A 13,465-nucleotide genomic window follows, 5' to 3' on the forward strand; every position below is an offset into this window, starting at 1 on the left:
AAGAATCTCTCTCTGGTCCCAAAACCTTTTTTCTTCCTTCATAGTTGTTTTGTCCCTTTCTAATTGATTTAAATACATAGATACCTCATGACTACTGACAATTACAATCTTTTTTCTTCTTGAATCATACTATATTTGTAATGATTTCCTCTTCAGTCATCAATGTTTCTTTTCTCTTTTACTTTCCTCTTCCCCATTCCTTAACTGTTTTTTTTTGAATTTCACTAATTTTTAAAATTTTCTTCCTTTCTTTATTATTCATTCATTTATTTACACATTTCTGTAAGTTCTCCCTCCCAATTTTATCCATAATGTTCAATGGTAAATGGGCTTCCCCACCTATAAATCCTGGCATAAGTTTACTATTTGTGATGAAGGGAATTTTCAGAGAATAGCAAAAGCAAAGCTTATGAGTGGTTAATCAACAGGGGTAAGCAGTCAACACTGAGAACTGCACATCAGTAGCTGTGGTTCTTTTTTTAATTGAGGTGACATTCAGGTAACATAAAACTAACCATTTCATAGTGAACAATTGGTGGCATTCACTACATTCCCAACCTTGTGCAAACACTACTTCTATCTACTTCCAAAAGATTTTTCATCACTCCAAAATAAAACAACATACCCGTTAAGCAGTTACTTGTCACACTGCCCCTGCCCCCCAGCCCCTAGCAACCACCTGTCTGCTTTGTTTGTATGGAATCTGGGTATTTCATATAAACTGAATCATGTAATATGTGACCTTTTGTGTCTGGCTTCTTTTTACCTAGGATAATGTTTTCAAGATTCATCCACATTATATCGTGTATCATTATTTCATTCCTTTTTATGGCTGAGTAAAACTGTATGCACATAGAACATTTTGTTTCTGCATTTATCCATTGACATACATCTGCATTGCTTCCAGCTTTTTAGTATTACGAGTAGTGCTGCTATAAACATTTGTGTACAAGGCTTTGTTTGAGTATCTAATTTCAGTTCTCTTGGATATATAGCCATCGTTCTTTACAAGGGATCTTGGATGGTAGCCTTGTCATCCAACTTATTGAATGACCAGAGAACATATTCTTTATTCTATTTGTTCAGGGTAGTTTGTTCTTGTATTTTGAGCAGGGGGAGGCTCTGAAACCTCTATAGCTAACCCATCCTATTGAACATTTATATTCACTTTTTATCTTCTGTATAAAACTAATTTTGAAGTAAAGTATACACAAATTAATTAGAATGGTGGAATATACCTAGCAGAGGTAGAGAGGTTATTCAGTTGAGCTCTGAAATTTTTCTGTCCTTTTAATATATATATTTATCTCTTGGATCTAAGATTGGTGCAGTCTTAAGAGATGGAACCACATTAAGTCCTAGTAATTTAAAGTAATTGTTAATGGCTTGAAAGGCCATGTATTAATAAATAAATTCTTCAAATATTGTTTTATGGTACTGACATACTTTAGTTTTTAGAAACAAGCAAGTTTCTTCAGTTAACAGTGGCTCACAAGCTACCTGTGGTATAGGACCAGTTTGGGATTTTTTGTTTTCTTTTTAAATAATTTCCATTAAGTCATAGACAAATACTTTTTAAAATAAAATTTAAAAATAATTACTAGAAAAATGAAACGAAACCCCAAGAACATACGAAATACAACCTCAACTTTTTTTTTTTTGGTGGTACGCGGACCTCTCACTGTTGCGGCCCCTCCCGTTGCGGAGCACAGACTCCGGACGCGCAGGCTCAGCGGCCATGGCTCACGGGCTCAGCCGCTCCGCGGCATGTGGGATCCTCCCGAACCGGGGCACGAACCCGTGTCCCCTGCATCGGCAGGCGGACTCTCAACCACTGTGCCACCAGGGAAGCCCCCAGCTTTTTTTTATTATTAGATTCAGTAGACCTGAAATTACTGACAATTTTGTATTTAAAGCAAAACAGCAACAATTCACAGCCTTGGCGCTAGTACATAGACAACACTTTGCCTTACGGTGTCGTATTTGAATTTAATTGGAATTCTCTTTTGAAAGATAAAAATAAGAGTTGCTCTTCATTTCCAAACACCACGAAAATATGAGCTGGGAGTATACAACTGGCTAGTACTTAATAATTGTACTGGCCAAAACAGTGATCCTTATTTGAAATGTCTATGATACTGTTATTAAATGAGATCCTTTTTCTGAACCTAATTAATTATATAGTTGAAGTACATGGTGATATGTTTCTCAACTCTGGGTCCATCTTACCTATAGAGTTTTATACACCCAGGGTAAACAATAACTGGTAAGCCTCTGTGTGTCTTTGTGTACCTATTTCTGCTTGAGGTATTCTCCTATCTTCCTTCCCAAAAGTGCAATGTTTTTGTTGGGAAAAAAAGTTAAGTACAAGTTGAAAATGAAGCTCTAATAATATAAGGGTATTATCAGCAGGCACACAAATAACCATCTCCTAAAATAAAAGGTAAGTTAGCAAGAAGAAATATAAAGGTATTCATAACAAATTATAATAAAAAGAAACAGACCCGTTATGTGTTAATTAATGCTAAAAGGGCAGAAAATATGGTGTTATTTAGGTATTGGTCTAAGAACCATTATAAAAATATTAGTCTATTTCTTACTATGCGTCAATTTAACTTTATTAATGTTAACTTTTAAGGACTTAAAAACATGGATTTGTGAGTTTTTTCCCTTAATGCAACACTCAATTTTTCTTACTAGATTGGTCTATAAATTTTTATTACTAGATTATTTTATAAATTTGGGATTAATAAGAATGGTCTAACCCTGAAATTTTTTAATTTATTTATTCATTTAATTTTTGGCTGCATTGGGTCTTCGCTGCTGCACGCGGGTTTTCTCTAGTTGCTGAGAGCACGGGCTACTCTTCGTTGTGGTGTGCGGGCTTCTCATTGCGGTGGCTTCTCTTGTTGCGGAGCACAGGCTCTAGGCGCACGGGCTTCAGTAGTTGTGGCACACGAGCTTCAGTAGTTGTGGCTCTCAGGCTCTAGAGCACAGGCTCAGTAGTTGTAGCACACAGGCTTAGTTGCTCCACGGCATGTGGGATCTTCCTGGACCAGGGCTTGAACTCGTGTCCCCTGCATTGGCAGGCGGATTCTTAACCACTGCACCACCAGGGAAGCCCCCTAACCCTGAAATTTTAATTCTGCTTCATAAGTTAAAGATAATGTAACCTATGGAAGAGAATCTATTAACATTCTTATTCAAACTGATGAAAAAACTATAAGACTTGACATGTACTGATATACATACATATCTGCATATATGCTTATTTGGAGATATACTTCACCTATTGCCTTGCACAGCTTTTACAGAATAACTCATAAACAAAGTTAAGAATTATCTATACATTATCTTGCTACAGTATTACAAATCTGGAAAAAGTTTTTTGTTGTTGTTGGCAAGTACCAATGGCAAGGGCCAATTTGTTGTTGACACTGCGATGGAGCAAAATCAACAAGGGAATTTTTTTTTCTAACCTTATATCATTAAGATTTCTAGTATCTCTTTCCTATTCCAGCCGCAGAGCATTATTATATCACTTTTAGGGTCATTTAAAAGCCTTTTTTTAATCTATAGCCTGTTCTTTTCCGTTTTTTAAGGAAGTTTTTAGCATTTTTGAACAATATTAACCAGGGTATCTGAAAGTCTTAATTATCTTGGAAAGAACATCAAGAAGCCAAAGCTTCTAAGAATGTCCAGGTGTTCCCCTATTCAAAGCTATCCTCAGTAAGGGATTCAACCCCAAGATGTAACTGCTGAGACTTAAATGCTATTATTGGAAAAAGTTTTCTTAACCATCCCTTTGGGAATATCAGAATCATGAGTAATTGAAGAGAAACTAGGCAACTAGAAAGGCAGGTGGCTGGCATTGGTTTGATTATTGCATGGTAATCAACTCTGCTTCACAAATTAAACGAGAGCTAGAGCAATCGCAAAAATAGGCACCGAAGCAGGAAAGGCAGGAATCTGCTTTTGACAAGGAAATTTGATACAGCTCTAGAGACCTCCTGGTGACCGAGTTGTCTGCCATCAAGTCTGCTGAAGAGACTAAGCAGATATAATACTAGAAAGATAACATCTTACATTTATATAATTTCCTACCAATTTCAAAATACTTTTGTATATTACTGTTTCCAATTGCTACTATAACAATTACCACACACTGGCTTAAACCAACACAAGTGTATTCTCTTACAGTCTCTGAGGTCAAAAATCTGAAATGGATCCACAGCTACATTCTTTGGTGAGGCTACAGGGGAAAATCAGTTTCCTTATCTTTGCTAACTTCTATAGGCTGCCCACACTCCTTGGCTTATGGCTGTATTCCTCCATCTTCAAAGCCAGGAACACTTGACTGAGACCTTCTCAAGCTGCCAACTCTGGTTCTCCCTTCTGCCTTCCTCTTCCACTTATACAGCCTCTGGTGACTACACTGGATTCACCTGAGTAATCCAGGCTCCTCTCCCAGTCTGAGGGTCAGCTGATTAGCAAACCTGAATTCCAACTGCAGCCTGATTTCTCCTTTAACACACAACCTGACATATTCATAGGTTCCAGGGCTTAAGACATGGGCATCTTTGGGGTGGGGGACATTATTCTGCGTACTACAATATCTCACTGGCCCTCACTACAACTCTATAAAGTAGTAAGGAATATTAGAATATTATAGGCTCAGTGAAGTGAATTAACTTGCCCAGAGCCACATGGATCATTAAGGCAGGAACGGTACCAGATTAGAAAAGTAAATGAGGATTCTATCTTCACGAAAAAGTTGAAAGAGCTTTCGCAACCAGCCAGTGAATATGCCTCTGATTAATTCCAAGGTAGATCTTCAGGGGCCACAATTGTATGAATATTTTCTAAGAAGAGCAATGAGGCAGCTTAACCAGTACTAGGGCAGGACCCATAAGCATCTAAATCAACCGTGATCAAAATGGTTAAAGACGAAATGGGAAGTTTTTGAAAGTTCTGTATAGTCTTGGCAGTTCTTTAAATATTTCCAACCTAAATTTACTTCCGACAAAAAAAAATTTTTTTTTTAAGTGTTTTACTAAAGGTAGCAAATCTTTTTCTGGATGGTCTGGTGTATTTTTTTCTTTTTTGGCCGACAAAATTTTGAATATCATTTTCTTGCTGAGTCTCACCTAAACTTAGTCATCCAATTTTACCTCTGACTTATAGAAGTTTTATCAAAACTCTTTTCTCACAAAGTTCTCTTGTATGGTAATCCCATCCAAATTTGCTTTGTATATGGTAGTTTCTTAGTAAAATTAACCTTCTTAAAATTCCCCTGTTATATTTTTAATAGTCTTTTATACTATCTGTATTGTATTTTTTATATGTGTTTGTGTTTGTCTTCCCCACCAGATAAGCTCCATAGAGAGTTCTGTTGCTTTGTTAATTGCTATATTCCTGTACCTAGAACAGTACATGTTACATTGTAGGTACTCAATATTTTTTTAATGAGTGAATAAAAAAAGAAGAGTTGACTTCTAAGTATATAAGAAATATTAAATAGTGTTTCAAGAGCATGTACGTTTCTTAAGTGGATTAGTCTAGTTACTCAGCTTTGATTCTACTGGGTTGAGTACACAGTCCAATCTGACTTATCCCTAAACCCAGTTACTTTGTCGTGTTCGGTTGTTACCTAAATTCTACTGATATCTACTTCAAAATTATTTTCAGAAAGCAAACATTTTTTATTAATTTACTTCTTCGAACCGTAACTACTACCATTCCCCTTAAGCCTGCAAATAGTAGATTGCACCTGATAAAACAGATGCTGTATTCAAATCAAAACAAATGGAAAGTGCTGTGTATTTTGGCAACCTTCCTTTCTTCCTTTGCCTATTTTTAAAACGGAGCTTTCCTAGGATATAATTTCCTGTATAGTGTGGCTGATATGGCCTACTTAAAGTCTTTCAGTCTTGCAGTAATTGAAATGTAAACTCACTGAAGAATTAGAATGGTTTTGCAAATTTTTTCAAGCTTATACCGTCTCATGACTTGAAAATAGAGTGTTTACTTCCAAGTCGTGTATAATTGCTGTCACTTTTCTAGGAAAACAATGTTCTTACTCTAAGAATGTTGGAGAAAGTGGCAATGAAAAAGACTGGCTAAAAGCACTTACAAATCAAAATCAGACATTTGGTCCTGAGATTTACTATGAGCAAGAACAAAGAACAGGGAAAACTCTACGCGAGGCTCAGCGGCCATGGCTCACGGGCCCAGCCGCTCTGCGGCATGTGGGATCTTCCCGGACTGGGGCACGAACCCATATCCCCTGCATCGGCAGGCAGACTCTCAACCACTGTGCCACCAGGGAAGCCCTGGGAGATTACTTTTTTAAAGGCCCTCTAAAACACTGTTGACTTGGCTTGTGAAAGTGACCTAATTTGTGACTGAATATTTGGGTGATACGAAAGTGGACAAATATGCTACATGCTAGTTCTACAGTTCTTGTCAGTTGGTAAAATCTGAAGTTGTCTACTAATTTTGTCTACTAGATAGAAGTTTGTCTACTAGTTATAAGGGAAAAAACATAGTAAAGAACTTTTCTTTATTGTCAAAAGTGCTCCCCAGGCATCTTTTCATATTTTGGATTAAAAATACTCATTTGATTAAAAGGTTTTAATAATTTGGGAAGTGTAAAGATTAACTCACTGATTAAAGGGGGATTTTTTTTTTAATTTTTTGAAAATTAGTTTTGTCAGGGCCACATTCCTATCTGTTTATTTTCTTTTCTGATCTACTTTTAATTTAGTTTTTGCTTTTATCAAAGCTGTATTTATTTATAATTTTTAAATCAAACAGTTGTCCAAGGCTTATTACGAAAAACAACAGTTCCCCACCCTCCTCATCCCTATTTCTGACTATAGAGGCAACTACTTTGAATTCTTTTATCCAGATCCTTTAGTATTTATTTCCACATCTAAATACATGCTCATATTGCTGCTTCTTAATTTTTCAGAGGGATCTCCTCAGTTGACTTCCTTCTATTAAAGATGATTCAGTAGTTACCCAATGTCACTGTATACTTGCATAATTTCCCTGTAGCCTCCCAGTGTCATTAGGTTGTAATTTGGGTTGGATCAGTATTCAGTCTTTACATTATTGAGGCTAAGTTAGAAAGAAGCAATGGAATATAAAGAACCAGGCTGCTTGTCTTATCATCTCGGCCCTATCCCTTACTAGCTGTATCTTTAAACAAGTTTTTATTTATTTATTTATTTATTTGGCTGTATCGGGTCTTAGTTGCGGCATGCGGGATCTTCATTGCAGCATGCGGGCTTCTCTCTACTTGTGGCGAGCAGGCTCCATAGCACACAGGCTCAGTAGTTGTGGAACGTGGGCTCTAGAGCGCGCGAACTTAGTTGATCCGCGTCATGTGGGATCTCAGTTCCCTGACCAGGGATTGAACCCACGTCCCCTGCATTGGAAGGAAGATTCTTTTTTTTTTGCTTTCTTTCTTTTTTGCCGTACGCGGGCCTCTCACTGTTGTGGCCTCTCCCGTTGCGGAGCACAGGCTTCGGACGCGCAGGCTCAGTGGCCATGGCTCACGGGCCCAGCCGCTCCGCGGCATGTGGGATCTTCCCAGACCGGGGCACGAACCCGTGTCCCCTGCATCGGCAGGCGGACTCTCAACCACTGCGCCACCAGGGAAGCCCTGGAAGGCAGATTCTTAACCACTAGACCACCAGGGAAGTCCCTCAACAAGTTATTTTTTTGCCTCAATTTCCTTATCTGGAAAATGAGAACAGTAGTAGTACTTACCTCCTCAGGTGGTTGTGAGGATTATATGAGTTAATGAACACAAAGTATTTAAATCAGTACCTGTTATATAAGATTTTTTTTCACAATGTAAACAATATTTGCATCTGATCCCTATAGTATCCTACTGTGACCATTCTTCTGCCCAATAGTTTGTTTTCCCTGGTATTGTCTTTGTTTTTTTTGTTTTGTTTTGTTCACTTCTTTGGTATCCTCTCTTCTCATTGCAAATTTAGACTCAAACTCTGACAGTTGTGTGAGTTTCTTCTCAGTGCATTCTCATCCGTTAGATACTCTGGACTGGCTCTTTTTTTATTATTATTTTATTTATTATTTTATTTATTTATTTATTGTTGGCTGTGTTGGGCCTTCGTTTCTGTGCGTGGGCTTTCTCTAGTTGTGGCGAGTGGGGGCCACTCTTCATAGCGGTGCATGGGCCTCTCACTGTCGCAGCCTCTCTTGTTTTGGAGCATGAGCTCCAGATGCGCAGGCTCAGTAGTTGTGGCTCACGGGCCTAGTTGCTCCGCGGCATGTGGGATCTTCCCAGGGCTCGAACCCATGTCCCCTGCATTGGCAGGCAGATTCTCTACCACTGTGCCACCAGGGAAGCCCTCTGGACTGACTCTCGTCTTAGATCCTTAGACTTCTTGATCTCCTGTTTTCTCTTTCTTATTTTACTTCCTCATTTTGATGCAATGCCTTCTTCCTGAGAAGGCTTTTTGAGAGGTAGATTTTTTTTTCTTTTTCTTTTTTTTTTCTTTTTTCGGTATGCGGGCCTCTCACTGTTGTGGCCTCTCCCGTTGCGGAGCACAGGCTCCGGATGCGCAGGCTCAGCGGCCATGGCTCACGGGCCCAGCCTCTCCACGGCACGTGGGATCTTCCCGGACCGGGGCACGAACCCGTGTCCCCTGCATCGGCAGGCGGACTCTCAACCACTACGCCACCAGGGAAGCCCAAGAGGTAGATTTTTTTTGAGATGATAGGCTGGAAATAATTTTCCTTCAGAATTTCCTTCAGAATTTTGTCTTTTAGCTTCTTGTGTTGCCGTGCAGATGTCTGAAGGCATTCTGATTCTTACCTGCTTGTGGGATCTTTTCTATGTCCCCATTGTTTTAAAATTTCATGATGACGTGCCTCGGTGTGAGCCAATTATAATCAATTTTGCTAAACCCTCAGTAGTCTCTTTTAATCTGGGAATCCTTTGTTTTTCAGCTCTGGGAAATTTGGTTAAAATTATTTCTTTATGATTTTCTCCACTTCATTTTCACTATTTGTTCTATCTGGGATTCCTTTTACTCAGTTAGAAAGCCACTTGGACTGATTCTCTAATGTTTTGATCTTTTTTTCTTCTTCTCTTTCCTATCTTTTTTGCTCTATTTTATGGTAGAGTTCCTCAATTTTATCTTCTCTTATGTGTTTAATTTCTAAGAGCTCCTTTTATTCTCTGAATGTTCCCTTTTTCGATAGCGCCCTATTCTTATTTAAAATAACTTCCTTTTTGTCTGAGGATATGAGTGATATCTTTTTAGACATGTTCTTTCTACAGTCTCTGTCCTTTGAGTTCTGGTTTTTTTGTTTGTTTCAATCTCTGTTTTTCATGTATGATTTTCTCAGATGTTGGATGATCCTTGGTTCTCTGCTCATATTTGAGTATTATAATGAAAAGCTGATTCGAAGTTCTATACCCATGAAGAGCCTTGCTGAATGTGATCTTCACTACAGGGTGATCTGACTAGGCAATTAAATTTGTTCCTAGGGGACTTCCCTGGTGGCGCAGTGGTTGAGATTCCACCTGCCAATGCAGGGGACGCGGGTTCATGCCCCGGTCTGAGAAGATCCCACATGCCGCGGAGCGGCTGGGCCCGTGAGCCATGGCCGCTGAGCCCGCGCGTCCGGAGCCTGTGCTCCGCAACAGGAGAGGCCACAACAGTGAGAGGCCCGCGTACTGCAAAAAAAAAAAAAAAAAATTGTTCCTAGGACTGCCATAAGGAAGTGCCACAAACTGAGTGTCTTAAAACAATAGAAATGTACTGTCTCACCGTTCTGGTGACTAGATGTGGACAGGGCCACATTCCCTCTGAAACCTGTTGAGAACCCTTTCTCGCCTGTTTCTAGCTTCTGGTGGTTGCCAACAGTCCTTGGTGTTCCTTATCTTTCAGCTGCTCCACTTCAGTCTCTGCCTCTATTATCATATGATGTTCTCCCCTCCTGTGTCTTTGTCTCTGAGTCTCTCTTCTTCCTCTTTTAAGGACACCAGTCATATTGGGTTAAGGGACTACCATACCCCAGTATGACCTCATCCTAACTATATATAACTATATCTATATATAACTAACTATATATATATAACTATATATAACTATGTCTTCAGTGACCCTATTTCCAAATGAGGTCACATTCTGAGGGTTAGAACTTTGTATTAGTCTTCTCAGGCTACCATAACTAAATGCTACACACCGAATAGCTTCAACAACATAAATTTGTTTTCTCACAGTTCTGTAGGCTGCAAATCCAAGATTAAGGTGCCATCAGGATTGGTTTTTAGTGACGCCTCAAGGAAGCTTATAGACCTTCTCTCTGTGTCCTCATATGACCTTTCCTCTGTGCATGCATGGAGAGAGATATCTCCGGTGTCTCTTACTTTTCTTATAAGGACACTAGTTCTGTTGAATTAGGGCCCCAGTCTTATGACCTCATGTAATCTTAATCACCTCCTTAAAGTTCCTGTCTCCAAATACAGTCACTCTGGGGGTTAGGGCTTCAACATGTGAATTTTAGAAGGACAGAATTCAGTCTATAACAGACTTCAACATATCTTTTGGGGGACACATCTCAACCCATAACAATCATTTCCTTAAAAAATTATCAATGTCTATATCTTTAGGTGTTTTCTGTTGTGCCAGGCAGATTCTTCAGGGAAGACTCTTCCATTCTGAAAGGTACTTGGTTGCTGGCATTCTGCTGGGAAAATAAGGGTTGGGGGCACTCAATATTTTATAAACTTTTACTTAATTCCTATTAGCCCTACTCTCAGCTGTGCCAGAGATTTGCAAATCCAGCGATCCTCTGATTCACCCTTTCCAGAGAATAAGCCTCAGGGTCCTGCTAGGGGAGGGAGGGGCATCACCACACAGTTCAAGTGGGAGGACATCTAGGGGCCCACCTGCTCCTTACAGGTATCCTTACAGCCATCCTTCTTTTGCCTTTTTTGCCAAGAATTGTGTTACCAATTTTTTAGCCTTTTGGAAGCTCTGCAGTGTGAAGTTGGGCTGCTTCTCAGCTTTTCCCATTGTCCACTTATTATTCTGTTTTCTCAGGTCTCCTGAGTCAGTTACTACTCAGCCATTTCCTTCTTGGGTCCAAAAATGTTGATGCTCTCTTCTCTTCTATATTTTTCTGGACTTAAATGTTTTTGAAAAATCACTTTACTGTCGCTTTAAAGAGATTTGTGGTGGGGAATGCAATTAAATGTGTGTACTCATTCTACTATCTTTACCCATATTTCCAAATTGACTTCGTGAGTGGTATACTTGTGGTTGATTTATACTGTAATATCAAATCAGACTTGTTTTACCATTAACATTGGTTTTTAAAATGTGTTCGCATAGGAGATAGGTTTAAAGTAGTAATACATATTATCATTTATTCAATCCTCGACAATTTTAAAATTCAATTTTAGCTGACATGCAATGAATACACGTATATCTTGTTTTGAGTTATAGTTCACAAATCAAGTTGTGATAAAATCACAGTTTCTACTTGAGACAGTTAAAAAAATCACTTGGGGGCTTCCCTGGTGGCGCAGTGGTTGAGAGTCCGCCTGCCGATGCGGGGGACGCGGGTTCATGCCCCAGTCTGAGAAGATCCCACATGCCGTGGAGTGGCTGGGCCCGTGAGCCATGGCCGCTGAGCCTGCGCTTCCGGAGCCTGTGCTCCGCAACGGGAGAGGCCACAACAGTGAGAGGCCTGCATACCAGAAAAAAAAAAAAGTATATATATATATATATATATATGTGTGTGTGTGTGTGTGTGAATTAGAGTACCCCTTGACCTTTAGGAAGTAAATTGAAAGCATTCCAACAATTTTCACACTAAGATGGAGCTAGCCAACCACAGCTGTCTTGTCCTTTTCTAGCTTCCAATGCAAATGCTTTGCAAAACCTACGGAAAGAAAAAAATTCTCATGGTAACATTTAAACCTAACAGGCTAAGTCAGGCTTTTGCTAATATCCAGGAAGAATTTTACTAACTGTAGTGCCAATGGCAATAGACTTTTAAAAACAGGGACAGAAACCGTTGTTTCCATTAAAGGAAATGTTGTTAAGCAGTAAATTGGAGGGAGACCTAGCCACCTCCACCCTAATCCCTAGTGATGGAACAGCTTAAAATCATAAAAGCTACAGCAACCAAAAAACTCAACTGCCACCGCCTTCTTTGCAGGAGAACTGTGTTCAGAGGCAGCCAGTGTTCTGCCTCCCCCGTATCTGTTCAGAAACCATTACCTCACTACTTTGAAGAAAACCCCCAATAAGTTCCAAAAAGGAGAAATAATGAGTACAAGAGAAGTTCAAAAGTGCAGTACTAGACGAATTCAAAAATAAAAATGACAGTAATACATATTACAATTTATATTCTTCAATGTAATAGCTTTAAACGCCTTTATTTTGAACAGGAGGGAAGAATAATGAAACATTCAACTCACAAAGCAAGAAGAATATCAGAATTAAAAGAATCTGTAAAGAAAGTAGGATGAATAAAGCAGTAAAAAAGCAGAAATAAAAATAAAAACAAAACCAAGAGAATTACAATATCTAAGAGTTGTTCCCTTCAATGAGTCTAGTAAGATAAACACTTGAAATAGCTTAAGGCATGGAGAAGAGTAGAAAAAGGATTGACAAAATAAACAAGAAAGGGTTTAAGCAAGCAATGCTAAACTTTAAGTGACAGAAAATTAAGACTGTATAATGGAGGGCTTTAAATGAATGCATAACATAGTTCTTTCTAAAATTTTAGAATAAATTTTTTTTCGACCTAGAGAGTGTCATACAGAGTGAAGTAAGTCAGAAAGAGAAAAACAAATATCGTGTATTAACACATATATGTAGAATCTAGAAAAATGGTATAGTTGACCTTAACTGCCAAGCAGAAATAGAGACACAGATGTAAAAAACAAATGTATGGATATGAAGGGGGAAAGGGGTGGGGTGGGAGGAATTGGGAGATTGGGATTGACACATATACACTATTGATACTATTTATAAAATAGACAACTAATGGGAACATACTGTAGCACAGAGAACTCTACTTGATGCTCTGTAGTGTCCTAAGTGGAGGAGATATATGTATATGTATGGCTGATTCATTTTGCTGTGCAGTAGAAGCTAACACAACGTTGTAAAGCAGCTATACCCCAATAAAAATTAATTTTAAAAAATAAGTAAATAAAATTAAAATGGAATGTTTTCTAATAATGTAAGATATACCTATTCTTTATTTTTCCTTTTCAGCTAAATTTTACATTATTTAAGCAGAGAAGTTTCCTCTTTTACACAACACCAGGATCTACCTTTGGAATATTCAGATATGTACATCATCTTCCCATTATGTAATTTTAGTAATATAGTGCTTCATCAACTACAGCTGTAATAATCAGATTGTCAGCCAGATTGCCATCACACTGTGAAGGGTCCTC

General features: G+C 38.7%; 1 protein-coding gene across 6 annotated transcripts in view; it reads left to right on the forward strand.

Moving 5' to 3' along the window:
• Nucleotides 1-13,465, forward strand: part of REEP3 (receptor accessory protein 3) — a 99,264-nt gene that overhangs the window by 47,357 nt on the left and 38,442 nt on the right. The window lies entirely within an intron of this gene.

Source organism: Delphinapterus leucas, chromosome 16, assembly GCF_059928025.1.
Source record: "Delphinapterus leucas isolate spDelLeu-1000000601 "Yukka" chromosome 16, BTC_Dleu_Yukka2, whole genome shotgun sequence".
Classification (NCBI taxonomy): Eukaryota; Metazoa; Chordata; class Mammalia; order Artiodactyla; family Monodontidae; genus Delphinapterus; species Delphinapterus leucas.